Here is a 19868-nt window from a genome sequence, read left to right as displayed (position 1 = left end):
TCCTAATTATGCTTCCTAGAGAAAGTTACTTAACCTCTCCATGCCTCAATTTTCTGTCTGTAGAAAGAGGGTGATAATGCGGTTCATCATTCACAAATATTATAAGGATAAAGTGAAATAACACATTATATCTGATAAAAATAAATGCTCAATAAATAATAACTTTCTCCGCTAGCTTTCTTCAAATCAGTAAAGATTCAATTTTTTAAGCAATAGAAAGACTTCATTTGGGTCTTCTGTTCCACTTTGCTTATGCCTCAATAGCTCCTGGGGAATAGAAAATTTCTTTCTAACAGACCTCTAATACTAGCTTTAATGTTTGATTTAGACACCCACCATCCAATTTTCCTTCTGACTTTCTGAAAGAGATATTCTTTGTTTTCTTCAAATAAGCCATTAAAGTCACCCTTATGATGATTTATTAAAATTCCACTAAGGAGATATAAACAGGCACAATGCACCAGATAGCAAAGAGTTTTCTAATACACCATCAATTGACACTACTTCGAATGACATGCATTTTAATTAATAGTGAATTACTAATGAAAACACTTTTTTTCCTAGATTTTTTACATACAATATGAATAATCACTTTAAAAAGTTTTCCATAAAGTGTTGATGATGCTTTTTTTCTCTTTAATCGCCTTCCCTTAGCAGCAGAGGCATTCCAACTGTTGTCACCCATAATTATCATTAAGCGACAATTGCTGCCTGTTACAGTGGAAAGAAAAACATTGGAATAAAAGTTAAGAGACTTGATTTTAGCCCCAGCTCTGCTATCAACCAGCTGGGAGAAGTTGAACTAGCTCACTAAATATTCTATTGCATTTAGTGATTAGAACAGAATCACTCTTCCCAAATAGTCTTGAGTATAACATTAACATTTTGTTAATTAAGAAAAAGAGAAAGAGTGTTCCACACCAGATTAATCAGAGTAAAATGTTTCTTAATGGCAGAATTTTTCAGGGCCTTTAGGGTGCTAATGAATATGATAACTCTAGAAAAATGCGTATGCTGGACCTCTCAAATTTTTGAATGTGGAATTACCTTTTCCTGATATTGTTGCTGTTGTTGTTTAGTCACTAAGTCGTGTGCCATTCTTTTGCGACCCTCGGGACTGTAGCTCGGCAGGTTCCTCTGTCCACGAGATTTCCAAGGCAAGAATACTGGACTGGGTTGCCATTTTCTTCTCTGGGGATCTTCCTGACCCAGGTATCAAACCTGCATTTCGTGCATTAGCAAGTAGATTCTTTACCACTGAGCCATCTGGGAAGCCCTTCTTGATGTTACTGTTGCAAAAGACAGAAGACAGTTTAGGAAACTCTTCAGGGCCTAGTATCTGAAGTCCTCCACAGTTTCAAAATTCTGACTACTGACTAACTGATGTTTAAATAATGTTGAACTAGTTCTTGCTACATACCGGACAGTGTGATTGCACTGGAGATACTGAGATAAAAGAAATATTTTCTAAATATTCTCTTCTTGCAAAGATTTCATAATCTAGTTAGGAAGAAACTTGATACTAGAGTTATACAAATCCAAATCACTTGTTAATTTTATTCATACCACTTCCCCACACCCATCTTTAATGATATCAAAATATCATCTGGAGTTCAACTATGACATAAGTGTACAGTGAGATGGGGAGTCAGTTAAGTCTCTTTGGTGACAGTGAGAGTTGTTTATATCAACACAGGAAACCCTTTTGCTCACTCTCACTGGCTGTCCTAGGGAAGATGCTTAACCTCTACCCTTCATTTTTATTCTAAGTATTTTATTTATTTATTTGCCTGTCTCGGGTCTCAGCTGTGGCACACAGGGTCTTTGTTGCAGCGCTCGGGCTTCTCTCTAGTTGTGGGGTGAGGGCTCTAGAACACTCAAGCTCAGTAGTCATGGAGCCCTCACTCCACAACTACAGAGAAGCCCGAGCACTGCAACAAAGACCCTGTGTGCCACAGCTGAGACCCAAGACAGGCAAATAAGTAAATAAAATATTTAGAATAAAAATGAAGGGTAGAGGTTAAGCATCTTTTCTAGGACAGCTTAGTTGCTCCATGGCATGCAGGATCTTAGTCCCCTTACCAGAGATCAAACCCATGTCTCCTGCATTGGAAGGCAGGTTCTTAACCACTGGACCACTAGGGAAGTCCCAACCCTTCGTTTTAATCATCTCTAAAGGGAGATGTTTACTGCAAGGGATTTAATATCCCCATACATAAAGAGTTCTTGTAAAATCAGCAAGAAAAATACAAATGTCTCATTGGGGGAAGAAATAGAGAGAGGACATGTGAATTAAAAATCTACAAAGATAAAGTAAATCTTAAAGTGCAATGTAATGTAATGCAATATGCATTCACACATATTCCAAGCCCTGAAAACAAACAACAACCAAAAAAAAAAGCCAACTAGAACAAAATTCTTGTCCTCCAAATCTGACGGTTTCAGACAAGCAGTTACAAAACACTACGGCATTGCTAAAATTGAAAGCTCCAAGGGTCCCACTGGAGCACATGGAAGTTGTCTCTCTCCAGGTCACACCCACAAAGAGACACACAGAGCAGAACCACTCCAGCCAGCCAGCAGACAGGCAGCCGAAGCAGAGTTTTTCCAAGAAATCTCTGTGTGTAATACATGTTTATGGTTGGAGACTACTGAGCTCTGAAGCAGTGTCTTCTATGGTAATAGCTGGCTGACATTGAAGCCCTTGTTCCAATGGAGGTGGGGCACATTTGGGTCCCCTGAACCCAAAGCTGGATTATAACCATTCTCTTTGAGATCCTCATGCTGGGAGACCAGCAGGCCATTATGCTGACCAGTTATAATCAGCCCTGATAATTGACAAGCTAAGGGCCCTGCTATGTAGTGGAACCAGGGAGGAATATGCCAGAAGCATGGCAGATTCACCAAAATATCTCCTGGTACTTCCATTTGCATCATAACAACTGCCAGGACCACAGCCTGTAAAGTTAAGATAACCAAAGGCTCAGAGTCCTTAGGGATTAGTGTTCCTGTTCTTCCACGTAGGCCACTAAACCAGAGTGGCCTACGGAGTGAAAAACAAAGAAATTACAGAGTAGATGGAGGGAGATAATGGACTATAACTATAGCTACTCCGGGCCAAATGTAGAGGTAGCCAACTAACCCTTCTGTTCTAAGCCCTTTTTTAAAAAGAAGGATTCTGACCTTCTTAAAGAGCTGACAAAGGTCCATATAGTCAAGACTATGATTTTTCCAGTAGTTATGTATGAATGTGAGAGCTGGATCACAAAGAAGGCTGAACACCAAAGAACTGATGTTTTCAAACTGTGGTGCTAGAGAAGACTCTTGAGAGTCCCTTGGACAGCAAGGAGATCAAACCAGTCAACACTAAAGGAAATCAACCCTGAATATTCACTGGAAGGACTGATGCTGAAGCTGAAGCTCCAATAGTTTGACCACCTGATGAAAAGAGCCAACTCATTAGAAAAGACCCCGATGCTGGGAAAGATTGAAGGCAGGAGAAGGGGACAACAGAGGATGAGATGGTTGGATGGCATCACTGACTCAATGGACATTAGTTTGAGTAAGCTCTGGGAGTTGGTGATCGACAGGGAAGCCTAGTGTGCTGCAGTCCATGGGGCAACAAAGAGTCAGACATGACTGAGTGACTGGACAACAACAAATAGTCAGGAATAGATGGGAATTAAAGGGATGCAGAAAAGGATAAAATGATCTAACTGGTGGGAGAAGTTAATTGAACAGAAGAAAGAAGGAAAGGAAAGAAGGAAGGATGGTGTAATGGATTAAACAATACCCCTCATCAAAAGATATATCCAAATTCCAACTCCTGGTACCTATGAATATGACTCTATTTTGAAATAGATTCTTTGCAGATGTAATTAAGTAACTAAGTTAAAAATCTTGGGATCCAGACTTAGGTCCACCCTAAATCCAATGACTGGTGTCTTTATTAGAAAAAGGAGAGAGAGTTCTGAGACACAGAAACACTGAGGAAGAGACTGGAGACAGAGGAAGAATCTGGAGTGATGCTGTGACAAATCAGGGAGACACCCGAAGCTGGAAGGTGCAGAGAAGGATACTTTTCTCAAGCCTTTTGGGCTTCTCAGGTGGCACTAGTGGTAAAGAACCCACCTGCCAATGCAGGACACATAAGAGACGCAGGTTCAATCCCTGGTTCGGGAAGATCCCTGGAGGAGGGCATGGCAACTCACTCTAGTATTCTTGCCTGGAGAATCCCATGGACAGAGGACCCTGGCAGGCTACAATCCATAGGGTCGAAAAGAATCAGACATGACTGAAGTCACCTAGCACTCACTCACTCAAGTGTTTGGTGGGAGTGTGGCCCTGTGGACACTTTGATTTTATAGAGTGCTGACCTCTGGAACGGTGAGAAGATGAATTCTTGTTGTTGAAGCCTATCCAGCAGACCTAGGAACCTAATATATGGGGAAAGCAGACAGACAAGCAAGAATTGCCAATATTTGGAAATGGATTCTTCTTTGATCCACTGATTTATAAGATGAGGGGGAGTCAGTGATCACTGTGATCCCTTTTAGCTCCAAACATTCATGAGTCTATAAGGCTCTTCCACTAAGGTATCATCTACTGGGAGTTCCCTGATGGCCCAGTAGTCCGTGCTTGCACTGCCAGGGGCCTGGGTTTGATCCCTTGTCAGGGAACTAAGATCCCAAAAGCCAAGAGACATGGCAAATAAATAAAGTAAAAATGAGATGTCATCTACTGTATTTTGAATGAACTAGTTCATTCAAATGAATGAATTTGAATGAACATGAGTGAGACGGAATTCTGAAGAGCTCCCTTGCAATACCATACCAATGCTCCCCTGAAGAACAGGCTGGGGATATTCACTGAATAAATCTTTCCTCCACTGATGGAGGAAATAAGACAGTTTCCTTTGTACTGTTCTGTGAAGTACATGTGGGAAAATTTCCCTGTGAGAATTCAGTGAAGACTGATTCTAAACAGTTAACACAAATTTTAAATATGTATAATAAGGGAGATAGATTTTATTAGTCTTAATGCAGCCAAAAAGAAGAAAACGGAAAATACGATGAATGTAATTCAGGAATAAAATATAGACAGAAATGAACCTAATAAGCAAATTAGCCTTGAGCTCTAACATTAGGTTTCAGTTCTACACGTGGAATAATTTGTGAAAATAAAAATCATTTTTGCTCACTATAGTTCTCAATTTTGTTAATCACTTAGGAAAGTTGGAGGTAAAAAAATACATTGCTTCTTAAACAGAGATATACAGTGAACAGGTTGAGAATTTGCATCATAGAACTTCAGCTGTAGAGAAAAATCATACAGATGCTCTGGTGCTTTTTGAACATAGATATTTGTGAGTAATACAAATTCACTGGTGGCTCAGATGATAAATAATCTGCCTGCAATGTGGGAGACTCGAGTTCAATCCCTGGGTTGAAAAGATCCTGTGGAGGAGGTGATATCAACCCACTCCAGTATTCTTGCCTGGAGAATCCAAAAGACAGAGGAGCCTGGCAGGCTACAGTCCATAGGGTCGAAAAGAGTCAGGCACGACCAAGTGACTAACACTTTTCGCTTTCACAAATTCTTGCTCGTACATGATTTTATTCACTACGTGATTTTGCTATCCACAATCACTCTTTGGTGAGCTCAATTAGTTTCATGGCTTTAAATACCATCTTACTGCCAACTACTCCCAAATTTATGCTTCCAGCCCAGACTTGTCTCCTGGACACCAGACTCATACATCCAACAGCCATTTGACATGTCCATGTACGTGCTAAATAAATGTCTCAAACTTAACCTGTCCCAACTCCTGATCTCCCCAAGCAATTTCCCCTTTCTCCAGTTTCATCAAGTGGCATCTGCATTCTTGTCACCATCTTTCCTCTTGCAGAACACACCCAGTCCTTCAAGAAATTCAGTTGTCACTCTCTTCAGAATACTTCCAGATTCTGATCACTTCTGTAGCTTCCACCCTCAGCTGATTCCACCATCCTGACCTGGATCTCCCAGTAGTACTCTAACTGATATTTCTGCTTCTGCCTTTGGTCTCCTGCAACTGAATTCTCAAACAGCTGTAGGAAAGAGCCTTTAAAAATGAATTTAAGGAACCCTCCTACACTGTAGTTGGGACTATAAACTGGTGCAGTCACTATGGAGTACGGTATGGAGGTTCCTTAAAAACCTAAAAATAGTTACCATATGGCCCTGTAATCCCACTCCTGGGCATATATCCAGAGAAAACTCTGATTTGAAAAGATACATGCACGCCAATATTCAGAGCAGCACTATTTACAACAGCCAAGACATGGAAGCAACCTAAATGTCCATCAATAGGTGAATGGACAAAGAAGATGTGGTACATATATATATATATACACACACACAATGGACTACCACTCAGTTATAAAAAATTAAATAATGCCATTTGCAGCAACACAGACTGACCTAAAGATTATCATAAAAGGCAAATATCATATGGTATCACTAACACGTCAAATCTAAAAAATAACTGATATAAGTGAACTTATTTATGAAACAGATATAGACTCACAGACATAGAAAACAAACTTATGGTTACCAAAGGGGAGAGTGGAGGGGAAGAGATAAATTAGGAGTTTAGGATTAACATATTCACACTACTAACAAGGTCTTACTGTATAGCACACAGAATTATATTCACTATCTGTAATATATATATGGATAACTGAATCACTTTGCTATACACCTGAAACTAACATAACATTGTAAATTAACTATACTTCAATTTTTAAAAAGATTTTTAAAAACTTAAGCTATGCCATGTAATTTCTTTGCTGAAAACCCTGCAATTTCTTTCCTTGTCATTCAGAGTAAAAGGCTCCCAATTGCCTACTTCCCTGAGCTTGCCTACTACTATGCTGTGTGCTGTATGCAGTCGTATCTGACTCTGTGGGACCCCATGGACTGTAGCCCACAAGGCTCCTTTGTCCATGAAATTCTCTAGACAAGAATACTGGAATGGGTTGCCCTTTCCTACCGCAGGAGATCTTCCCAACCCGGAAACTGAACCTGCATCCTTTGCATCTCTTGCACTGGCAGGCAGATTCTTTACCACTAGCACCATCTGGGAAGCCCAGGTGCCAGGCTGCCTGCTCCTATGGGTCCCCATCGCCTCCTCTCCAGCTACACTGGCCTTCTCGGTCTCTATGAGCACAGCAGGGAGGGCTCACATCAAGGCTTTTGCTGCTGCCGTTTCCTCACCTGGAATGTTTTTTTCCCAATTCCCTCATGGCTAGCTGCCTCCACCTCCTGCTGACTTGGGCTCAAACGTCACCTTTTCACTGAGACCCTCCTTGACCACCATTGTTTATCTGGATCTTCCAAGAAATAGACACGAAAAATAAGTCAGATGTGGAAGGATTTTATTAGGGGAAACTCCTCTTAGAAACATTTTGGTAGACATCTTGAAAAGGCTAAGAGAATCATCAGATTGTGATGTAAGTCTGATCCCCAGGGGAGGTGGAAGGAAGTTGGGGTGCCTGAGATGTGCAGTCTGTGGGGTAGAGGCTTTTGCAGCACCTTCTAACTGAGGGGTTAGTTTTTATGATGAAAGAGTGGGCTACCTAGGCAAGCCCACAGAGTCTGGGAGGAAGGGTGTGGGCTTGCAGAGATAGCCCACATCCTCAGGGGCATTCATTAAGACATCCCCATTCCATGTTTCAGGATCCCTTGACTTTGCAAAGTAGACTTGCACTGACTGATTTCAAACATCCTTGCAACTCTAACAATTAGACCTTAAGCCTGTGTCTGCCCTGCCACTATAGGACATAAAAGCTTCTTTATAAGCCATAAGACTGTCATACTTGTTGACAGCCCCATTTTTTCATTTTCCTTCTGTAAAGTGTGAACACAGCTTAGCAGTAACTGACTAATTCTGATGTCTTTATAGGCAATGCTCCCCCGATTTTTTACAATGCCCATATATTACACCTGCCACAGCATTTTCATCTCTAGATCATCCCCAGTGAAATATTTAGGATTGGAAATGATATCACATGTCAGGGAATTTGGTGTCCCTCCTACCAACCAGCACAGCATCTTCTCCATCTGCTGCTGGGTGGTGGGTGAGCCCAGCCCAGATGTTCATTCCTACCTGCCTGTCTCCACTGGTGTATCACTTCTGTGAGTTCAGGTCTTCTAAGAGGCAGACATCAAGATGGGATTCAGTGTGCATGGACTTTACTAGGGAAAATTCCTTTGATGTAAGCCTGACCCAAGTGAAGGGGAGAGGAAAAGAAGGTTGGGTGACAGAGTCCTAGAAAGCCATGCACTATTTAAGAAAGGTTCCAAAAAACCCTCAGGGAGTCCTCAAGCCAAAGTCGTGCATGTGTGTGAATGCTCGTTATGTCCATATCATTTGTTTCATTTTACAGAGGAAACAGGATCAAAAATCACACGATATCTCTTAAATGTGCTTGCTAAGTTGCTTCAGTCCAACTCTTTGTGACCCCATGAACTACAGCCCAGGCTGTAGTTCTGTCCAGGCTCCTCTGTCCATGGGATTTCCCAGGCAAGAATACTGGAGTGCATTGCCTTTTTCTTCTCCAGGGGATCGTCTCAACCCCGGAATAGAACCCGTGTCTCTTGTATCTCCTGCATTAGCAGGCAGATTTTTTTTTTTTTAACCATTGCACCACCTGGGAAGCCCCAAAGCCAAAAGTCAGCTGTCAGAGAATCTCATGTGTCCCAGGCACGGACCTTCCTTGGTGCAGCAGCTGGAGCCCTTAAACTTTGTGGGAGGTATAATGTCCTCGCAAAGATGCTCACAACCTTATCCCTAGGACCTGTAATTGTTCCACTGCATAGCAAAAAAGGGGTTTTTACCAATGTAATTAAAGTCAGAGACCATAAGGTAGGAAGATTATCCTGGATAACAGACCAGTATAACCATATGGACCCTTAAAAGCAACAACGTTTCTCCCACTAAGGGCAGAACTGTAACAGGAAGTTGTCCGAGAAATTCAAAGCATGAGAAGGCCTTGCTGTGCTGTTAAAGGAATGTAGGCTGCCTTTAGAAGCTGAGAGAACTCCAGCTGAGAGCCAGCAAGGAAATGAGGACTTCAGTCCTACAACTGCAGGGAACCAATTCTGCCAAAGACTTGAGTGGCCAAAAAGCGACTTCTTCACCAGAGCCCACAGATAAGAGTCCAAGCCTGTCTATATCTAGATTTTGGCCCTTTGAGACCTAAAGCAAAGGAACCAGCCAAGCCAACCCAAGGCTTCTGACCTACAAAAACCTTGAGACAGCATGTGCTGTTTTGAGGTAACTTGTTACAGGAGGTTTGGGGTAACTTTTTACAGGAGCAAAAGAAAACAAATATGCACTTCCTGGAGCTGAAGACCTGAGGCAGCCTCTCCAGGTCTCAACACCATCCTATCAAAAGGCAGTCCTACCTTTTATTCCCTAGCCTTCCCCCTGCCTTATGACATCCATATCACATAGTATAGATCACTTTCTAACAATTTATATAATTTCCTGACTGGTTGAGTTTATTGCCTGTTTCCTTCTACAAGGTGGCTCAGACAGTAAAGAATCTGCCTGCGATTGAGGAGATTCTGGTTCCATCTCTGGGTCAGGAAGAGCCCCTGGGGAAGGGGATGGCTACCCACTCCTGTAGTCTAGCCTGGAGAATTCCATGGACAGAGGAGCCTGGTGGGCTATAGTCCATAGGGTTGCAAAGAGTCAGACACGACTGAGTGACTAACACACTTCTTCTACAAGGACAAGTGCCTAAATCACAAACCATCACAATATTGTAAAGTAATTACCCTCCAGTTAAAATAAATAAATAAATTATAAAAATTAAATTAAAAAGGAGTAAATAGGTAGTACATACTGGTGAAAAGTAAAAATAAAAAAGAGAAACAAAATTAATTTAAAATGGAATGAATGAATGACTATTAATATTAGCACATTTCTATTTGGTTTGGACTGTGGCAGTATGCAATTGAATTCATGGGATGTCGGCCAAGAAGTCAGTCCAAGAACAGAAAAATGTAAAGCTAAAAAAAAAAGTACCAGGGTCACTGACTTGCTTGATGGATTTGAGTGGTCAGGACACCCTGAACAGCAGGGTGTCCCATGTACAAGCTCATAGATTAATTAGTAATTTGCATTCAGAGACACCTTATTGAAGAACTGATGCTTTTGAACTGTAGTGTTTGAGAAGACTCTTGAGAGTCCCTTGGACTGCAAGGAGATCCATCCAGTCCATCCTAAAGGAAATCAGTCCTGAATGTTCATTGGAAGGACTGATGTTGAAGCTGAAACTCCAATACTTTGGCCACCTGATGCGAAGAGCTGACTCATTTGGAAAGACCCTGGTGCTGGGAAAGATTGAAGGCAAGAGGAGAAGGGGACAAAAGAGGATTAGATGGGTGGATGGCATCCCCAACTCAATGGACATGAGTTTGAGTAAACTCCGGGAGTTGGTGATGGACAGGGAGGCCTGGCGTGCTGCAGCCCATGGGGTCACAAAGACTCGGACACGACTTTGACTGAACTGAAATGAACACCTCAAACTGTTCAGCTCATTGATTATCAAGGACATGACTATACCCTTCCTCCATCCTGGATATCCTAGAGCTGCTCATTTATTTTGAGAAAGCTGGTAAACCTTGACTTGGGCTTTTTTTAGTTTACAAATCACATTGACAGCTGTGATCTGGTTGTTCTGGCAAAGTCATTCACCTGAGGTCCAGGTGATACTTTCTCCAATTGAGAGATAAACTGAGGCACAGAAAGATGGTCATGTGCTCCATATCATGCAAGTAATCAGAAGTAGATCCACTGTTTTTCATTTCAAATTCCATATTCCTCTCATTGTGACAGGCTGCCTTTTGGCTTGATTGGTTTGACAAAAAATGATGAATGAGAAAGAAGGCAATAGAAAGAGAGGTTGATTTAAGAGATCTAAGTGTGGGAGCGTGAGAAGATTTTCAGGAGGAGGAAAAAATTAGGGCATAATACATTTAGAAAGAGTACCAAAACTGTAAATGTACTTCAGAAGTTAAAATTTAAAAAAAAAAGAAAGAGTACCAGAAAGTTTTCTTTCTGAACACGGCTAAAAGTAGACCACATATATTAAATATGTACACAATCACTAGGGATTCATGCACTCAGTACAAAATAGGAGAGAACCATAAGCATTGCTGAAGTCAGAACATCCTACTGTTATAAATTATCAATCTCTCTGTAAGCCCACTGGCTTTCACCTGACTAGGAAAGAACAGTAGATGTAGCTGATAAGGCTTCCCTCATGTCCCCTCTGACTGCTACCCAGCTTTTCTTCTAAAGTGAAGGTTGCCATGATTGTTCCTATGACATGAATGGCTTTAAAAAATAGAGGGATAATTATGAAAGTAATACTTCGTCATTTTAGAATATTTGAAAAATGGAGAAAATATATGAAGACTAGGAAAAATACTGCCCAAAGTGTTACCTTCCACAGTCACTACCTATTAGCATTGTAATATACCTCTGTCCAATTCATTTTTGTGGGGTTTTGCATCTTATAAAGAAAAATATTATAAATAAAATGGAAGTACTTTAAATTCTCCCTCCCCAGTTCCATTTTCTTCTCTCTCCAGAGCCAGCCACTATCAAAATGTCACATATTCTTCAATGTAATCTTTTATATTTTGTTATATACACATTTATATTATTTTTTATTTTCAAATTTTTAAATAAATTCTACCATACTGTAATAAAATTCTCTTCAACTTAGTTTTCTTCATTCAACCTATTTTTTAAATCTATCCTTATTGTCACAAGTGAAAGCACTTCTCAGGGGTTTTTAACTGCTAGATAATATTTCATTATGTGGCTAGACCACAATTTATTCCCTATGAATAATATTTAGTTCTTTCCCATTTTTTCTGTTATATTTAAAAAACACTGCTATGTATGTAACACATATGGAGACAGACATTACCTAGGCTTATTGTGATGATCATTAAGAAACATATACTAAAATTGAATCATTATAGTATACATCTAAAAATACATATATAAGTAATATATAATTAACATGTGATATTATATGATATCATACTGAATGACTGAAAATATTTTATATGATCACGTTTTCAGATTCTTACACTTTTGTTCATGCTATTTTCTATATACAATTGCTCCATCCCTTCCCACTCCCATCTCTCCTATATGAATTCCTTGAAAAACCTCATATATGACTAAGAAGTTAACTTTGAATCATTCACTAATCCTTTCATTAGTAGAATTAGTAGAATTGGTAGATTAGTTAGGGTAGTATTTGCTGCTTTAACAAATTATCCCCAAACATCAATGAATTGATATATTCATGCAGGTACCTTTCACCTTGAAGCTCTAATTCGTAAAAGGAACTTTCATGCTCTAAATTCATCCCTTTATGCTTTAGAGTTAGTTCTCTTTATTCTAATGTAACAGATAAAATTTTAACTCTAGCTTCAGTTCAGTTCAGTTGCTCAGTCGTGTCCGACTCTTTGCGACCCCATGAACCACAGCACGCCAGGCCTCCCTGTTCACCAGCTCCTGGAGTTCACTCAGACTCACGTCCATTGAGTCAGTGATGCCATCCAGCCATCTCATCCTCTGTCATCCCCTTCTCCTCCTGCCCTCAATCCCTCCCAGCACAGAGTCTTTTCCAATGAGTCAACTCTTCGCATGAGGTGGCCAAAGTACTGGAGTTTCAGCTTTAGCATCATTCCTTCCAAAGAAATCCCAGGGCTGCTCTCCTTCAGAATGGACTGGTTGGATCTCCTTGCAGTCCAAGGGACTCTCAAGAATCTTTTCCAACACCACAGTTCAAAAGCATCAATTCTTCGGCACTCAGCCTTCTTCACAGTCCAACTCTCACATCCATACATGACCACTGGAAAAACCATAGCCTTGAGTAGATGGACCTTTGTTGGCAAAGTAATGTCTCTGCTTTTGAATATGCTATCTAGGTTGGACATAACTTTCCTTCCAAGGAGTAAGCAAGTGTTTTTTAATTTCATGGCTGCAGTCACCATCTGCAGTGATTTTGGAGCCCAAATAAATAAAGTCTGACACTGTTTCCACTGTTTCCCCATCTATTTCCCATGAAGTGATGGGACCAGATGCCATGATCTTCGTTTTCTGAATGTTGAGCTTTAAGCCAACTTTTTCACTCTCCACTTTCACTTTCATCAAGAGGCTTTTGAGTTCCTCTTTACTTTCTGCCATAAGGGTGGTGTCATCTGCATATTTGAGGTTATTGATATTTCTCCTGGCAATCTTGATTCCAGCTTCTGTTTCTTCCAGTCCAGCGTTTCTCATGATGTACTCTGCAGAGAAGTTAAATAAGCAGGGTGACAATATACAGCCTTGACGTACTCCTTTTCCTATTTGGAACCAGTCTGTTGTTCCATGTCCAGTTCTAACTGTTGCTTCCTGACATGCATACAGATTTCTCAAGAGCCAGGTCAGGTGGTCTGGTATTCCAATCTCTTTCAGAATTTTCCACAGTTTATTGCGATCCACACAGTCAAAGGCTTTGGCATAGTCAATAAAGCAGAAATAGATGTTTTTCTGGAACTCTCTTGCTTTTTCCATGATCCAGTGGATGTTGGCAATTTGATCTCTGGTTCCTCTGCCTTTTCTAAAACCAGCTTGAACATCTGGAAGTCCACGGTTCGCATATTGCTGAAGCCTGGCTTGGAGAATTTTGAGCATTGCTTTACTAGCGTGTGAGATGAGTGCAATTGTGTGGTAGTTTGAGCATTCTTTGGCACCGCCTTTCTTTGGGACTGGAATGAAAACTGACCTTTTCCAGTCCTGTGGGCACTGCTGAGTTTTCCAAATTTGCTGGCATATTGAGTGCAGCACTTTCACAGCATCATCTTTCAGGATTTGAAATAGCTCAGCTGGAATTCCATCACCTCCACTAGCTTTGTTCATAGTGATGCTTTCTAAGGCCCACTTGACTTCACATTCCAGGATGTCTGGCTCTAGGTCAGTGATACACCATCATGATTATCTAGGACATGAAGCTCTTTTTTGTACAGTTCTTCTGTGTATTCTTGCCACCTTTTCTTCATATCTTCTGCTTCTGTTAGGTCCATCTCATTTCTGTCCTTTATCGAGCCCATCTTTGCATGAAATGTTCCCTCGGTATCTCTAATTTTCTTGAAGAGATCTCTAGTCTTTCCCATTCTGTTGTTTTCCTCTATTTCTTTGCATTGATCGCTGAAGAAGGCTTTCTTATCTCTTCTTGCTATTCTTTGGAACTCTGCATTCAGATGCTTATATCTTTCCTTTGCTCCTTTGGTTTTCGCTTCTCTTCTTTTCACAGCTATTTGTAAGGCCTCCCCAGACAGCCATTTTGTTTTTTTGCATTTCTTTTCCATGGGGATGGTCTTGATCCCTGTCTCCTGTACAATGTCACGAACCTCATTCCATAGTTCATCAGGCACTCTATCAGATCTAGGCCCTTAAATCTATTTCTCACTTCCACTGTATAATCATAAGGGATTTGATTTAGGTCATACCTGAATGGTCTAGTGGTTTTCCCTACTTTCTTCAATTTAAGTCTGAATTTGGTAATAAGGAGTTCATTATCTGAGCCACAGTCAGCTCCTGGTCTTGTTTTTGCTGACTTGTATAGAGCTTCTCCATTTTGGCTGCAAAGAATATAATCAATCTGATTTCTCTGTTGACTGTCCAGTGATGTCCATGTATGAAGTCTTCTCTTGTGTTGTTGGAAGAGGGTGTTTGCTATGACCAGTGCATTTTCTTGGCAAAACTCTATTAGTCTTTGCCCTGCTGCATTCTGTATTCCAAGGCCAAATTTGCCTGTTACTCCAGGTGTTTCTTGACTTCCTACTTTTTCATTCCAGTCCCCTATAATGAAAAGGACATCTTTTTTGGGTGTTAGTTCTAAAAGGTCTTGTAGGTCTTCATAGAACCGTTCAACTTCAGCTTCTTCAGCGTTACTGGTTGGGGCATAGACTTGGATTACTGTGATATTGAATGGTTTGCCTTGGAAACGAACAGAGATCATTCTGTCGTTTTTGAGATTGCATCCAAGTACTGCATTTTGGACTCTTTTGTTGACCATGATGGCTACTCCTTTTCTTCTGAGGGATTCCTGCCTGCAGTAGTAGACGTAATGGTCATCTAAGTTAAATTCACCCATTCCAGTCCATTTCAGTTCGCTGATTCCTAGAATGTTGACATTCACTCTTGCCATCTCTTGTTTGACCACTTCCAATTTGCCTTGATTCATGGACCTGACATTCCAGGTTCCTATGCAATATTGCTCTTTACAGCATCGGACCTTGCTTCTATCACCAGTCACATCCACAACTGGGTATTGTTTTTGCTTTGGCTCCATCCCTTCATTCTTTCTGGAGTTATTTCTCCACTGATCTCCAGTAGTATATTGGGCACCTACTGACCTAGGGAGTTCCTCTTTCAGTATCCTATCATTTTGCCTTTTCATACTATTTAAAAACTTTAGGCTCCATGTTTTTGTATTTTCTAGGTTTAAACCCAACATTTTGGAATGAAGTTAAAATTATTGATGGTATTTTCAAGAGGATCACTTTAGATTAAAGTTGATGTTGTAAAGAATTCTAGGTATTGAAAATAGATGGCTCTGATTTGAGAACGCTGATGGGTATTACAGTGATAATAGGCAATGGTGATGATAACTACAAAGAGAAAGAACATGTGGGCATAATGTCATTATATAGGGATTCAGGTTACTTTTATAAAAATAAGACAAAAACAAGTTACTAAGTATGATAGACCCAAACAGATACAATAAATAAATTTTTGATGATTGCCCTTTTAACTCCTAAAAAAATTAATTTTCCATTTTCATATAACCTTGGAGAAGATTATACAGTGTTTAGGTCATATGGACTCCTCTTGTGACTCAGATGGTTAAGAATCTGCCTGCAATGCAGGAGACCTGGGTACGATCCCTGGGTTGAAAAGATTACCCAGAGAAGGGAATGGCAACCCACTACAGTATTCTTGCCTGGAGAATCTCATGGACAGAGAAACCTGGTGGGCTACAGTCCGTGGGGTCACGAAAGAGTCAGATACGACTGAAAGACTAACACTTTAACTTTCACTCAGAAAGGGTAGGATAATATTCTGACATTTTTAAAAGTATGGTTTAATCATTGGGCTAATTTCAAGTAAAAAAAATGAAGTGATTTGTTCCATTAGACCCAAGAGATCACAAACCTAATTATTCCATCGCTTCCTCAGGCATAATCTCCGTGTCTGTTGTTTAAAAAGCTAATTCTCAGAGGATGCTATTAGTAAGTCACTTTTGCACTGCTTGCCCCACACTGGAAATAGTGCAGATGTTATAAATGTCACTGTGTTTCCAAAGCATAAACCTCCGTTAATCATTCATATTTATGGTTTACCAGGAAATAATGTCACTAAGCAGCCATAGGATATTATTAGGAGAACGTAAATGGGATACTGAGAATTTTTTAAGAACAATGTGCACTGTCATGCCTTTGTGCCTTCGTGCATATTGTTCCCTTGACCCAGGATCCTCTTTATCTCCCCCTTTCTCCATCTCTCTGTCTTTCTTGAATTTCTTCAGTGTCTGCTTTTATTTAAGGCCCAGGCCACCAAGGTGGCTTAGTGGTAAAGAATCCACATGCTAATGCAGGAGATTGTGGGTTCAATCCCTGGGTCAGGAAGATCCCCTGGAGGAGGAAATAGCAATTCACTCCAATATTCTTGCCTGGGAAATGCCATGGAGAAAGGAGCCTGGCGGGCTACAGTCCATGGGGTCGCAAAGAGTCGGACACGACTTAGCGACTGAGCATGAGCATTCAAAGCTCAGGTCAAATATCAGCTCTGTAAAGCTTCTCTGTCTTCCCCAAGGTAAAGTTTTCTGTCCTTCCTTTTTGCTGGGCAAGTATTTTAATACCTATCAGGCTCCCCTTCATTACCGCCCCCCCCCCCACGCCCGACACCTTCATCTGTACCTGTCAATAATATGGGATGCTCTTTGCAAATGTTTGTAGAATCGAATAGAATCCATTTACATGTAAGACGAATATTTGAGGATTATTTTAATTTTCCTAACACTCGCCAAATGGCACTAATAATAGCAGATAGATGCCTATTGCCATTCTTATGGGCAGTCCATAATGGCACTTAGGAATGAAATAATTGGCTTCAACTTTCTTCAATAAAAGCCTATAAACTGAAACCACTATACATGGATCCTGGAATTAGACAATTAAGTAAATGGATGGCAGAAGGTGGGAGCCAGGTTTCTCTCCATTGGAAGTGGAACGTTACAGACAAACAAAGGGAGAAAACTAGAATGATCTATGTGATAATAGATTAGAATTGGAGGCATCAGTGTGAACTCCTACTTAGCTTAATACAAATACAGATGTATACACAGATAGACCTGTAGATACAAATAAATATACAGGGTAAGTTATTATGCTGCTGCTGCTGCTGCTAAGTCACTTCAGTCGTGTCCAACTCTGTGCGACCCCATAGATGGCAGCCCACCAGGCTCCCCCGTCCCTGGGATTCTCCAGGCAAGAACACTGGAGTGGGTTGCCATTTCCTTCTCCAATGCATGAAAGTGGAAAGTGAAAAGTGATAGTGAAGTTGCTCAGTCATGTCCGACTCTTTGCGACCCCATGGACTACAGCCTACTGGGCTCCTCCATCCATGGGATTTTCCAGGCAAGAGTGCTGGAGTGGGGTGCCATCGCCTTCTCCGCACCTATGGAATTTCTGGCTCTGTTAACTGAGAAGCCCTAGAAATAAACACTCCAGCAGCAATGAGCACACCTAACGTTCAGATCTTCATTTCTCTACCATTCTTCAATAAAAGGAACTGAGGAGCCTTGGAGAAATCCTGATTATAGAACTGGAACAATAAATGTACATGGTGAGCCTGGATCATCTTATAGTGCCAGAAAGTAAGAAAGTTCTGGGGAGGGGGATGGTGGGATGGATCAGAGATTGGGATTGATATATATACACTACTATGTATAAAATAGATAACTAATGAGAACCTCCTGTATAGCACAGGGAACTCAGTGCTCTGTGGTGACGTAAATGGGAAGGAACTCAAGGAAGAGGGGATATATGTATATGTGTGGCTGATTTACTTTGCTGTACAGCAAAAACCAATACAGGTCTTCCCTGGTGGCTCAGTCAGTAAAGAGTCTGCCTGCAATGCAGGAGACCTGGGTTCAATCCCTGGGTCGAGAGGATCCCCTGGAGAAGGAAACGGTAACCCACTCTTGCCTGGAGAATTCCATGGACAGAGCAGCCTGGTGGGCTACAGTCCATGGGGTCACAAAGAGTTGGACACAACTGAGACTAACACTTTCACTTTCAGAAACCAATACAACATTGTAAAAAACTATACTCCAACAAAAAGTTAAAAAAAAAAAAAAGAAAGTGCCAAAAAGGCACCAATAATGGGGATGTCAAGGGCACAGGAGTCAATTGCAACAGCTCCCAGTGGCCAAAGCTGTAATAATTTAAGCAAGAAAATAAGGTAGTACTGGATTATAACCTAACATGTAAAATAAGTATCTATGAGTCCATACTGACATGAATGATAGATAAACAGACAAACAGTGAGAAAAGACAGATCCTCTCTGCAGAAGAACTTCAGTGATTTTTACAACTACAACACCCTCAAGAAGGTGAGGCATAAGTCCTCATCCCTTAAGTGTGGGCAGTGCACAGCGACTGCCTTCCAAAGAGTGCAGTGGGGAAAGAGGAGAAAAGAGTAGCTTTGCAAAAATGGTATCGATTATCTTATTTGCAAAACAGAAATAGAAACACAGACACAGAGAACAAACAGGGGAGGGAGGTGGGATGAATTGGGAGATTGGGATTGACAAATACATACACTACTGACACTGGTATAAAATAGATAACTAATGAGAACCGACTGTATAGCACAGGGAATTCTACTCAGTACTCTGTGGTAACCTAAATGGGAAGGAAATTCAAAAAAGAGGGGACATATGTACACACACAGCTGATTCACTTTGTTGTATGGTAGAAACTAACACAATATTGTAAAGCAACTATAATCAAATAAAAATTAACTGTAAAATAAGAGTAGCTTTGCAGTGGAGGAATTTACAAACACCCCCTCAGTCAAGTGCCCGAGGCTAACACTGACTGTGATAAATCATGTTGATGGTATGTGATGAGAATGGTGCCTTTTGTAAGTGGATCTTCTTTCATTTCTTTTTCTGTATTCTTCTCCAAAACTCATAACCTCACATTAATGATGAGAAAAACACCAGAAAAAATCCCAACAGTGGTACATTGTACTAAATGCATGACCAGTATTCTTCAAAATTTTCAAAATCAACAAAAATAAAGGAAGTCTGAGAAAATGTCCAGCCCAGAGGAACCTGACATCTGAATGTAATGTAGCATCCAGGATGGACTCCTGGAACAGAAAAGGGACATCAGGTAAAAACTAAGGAAATCTGAATAAATTGTGGGCCTCAGCTTATTTAAAGAAACAGCCCATCAGTATATAATGTAAAGGACCCAAGAGAATGCAGGATATGAACTAGCACATAAAAAAGTGCAAGTGTTAGTTGCTCAGTCATGTCCAACTCTTTGAGACCCTATGGACTATAGCCTGCCAAGCTCCTCTGTCCATGGGAGTCTCCAAGCAAGAAGAGTGGAGTGCGTTGTCATGCCGGGGATTGAACCTCTTATCTTGCATTGGCAGACAGGTTCTTTACTACTAGGGCCACCTGGGATGGTATTAGAAAAATGAGTGTGGGAATGAATGGTCTTTCCTTATA

General features: G+C 40.8%; 1 long non-coding RNA gene across 4 annotated transcripts in view; it reads right to left on the bottom strand.

Annotated features, from left to right (window-relative positions):
• Nucleotides 1-402: 402 nt before the first annotated feature.
• Nucleotides 403-19868, bottom strand: part of LOC147359362 (uncharacterized) — a 47622-nt gene continuing 28156 nt past the window's right edge. For all 4 annotated transcript variants that reach the window (XR_015140734.1, XR_015140735.1, XR_015140737.1 and 1 more), the window contains 2 exons: nt 1048-1289; nt 403-711 (listed from right to left, as the gene is read on the bottom strand). This is a non-coding gene — a long non-coding RNA (uncharacterized LOC147359362). The remainder of the gene's footprint in view (nt 712-1047; nt 1290-19868) is intronic.

This window comes from Bos grunniens, chromosome 14, assembly GCF_055505025.1.
Source record: "Bos grunniens cultivar Pamir isolate PY7600 chromosome 14, Bosgru_T2T1.0, whole genome shotgun sequence".
Lineage (NCBI taxonomy): Eukaryota > Metazoa > Chordata > Mammalia > Artiodactyla > Bovidae > Bos > Bos grunniens.
Note: the sequence above shows the minus strand (reverse complement) of the source record. Positions and strands in the feature narration are given on the sequence as shown.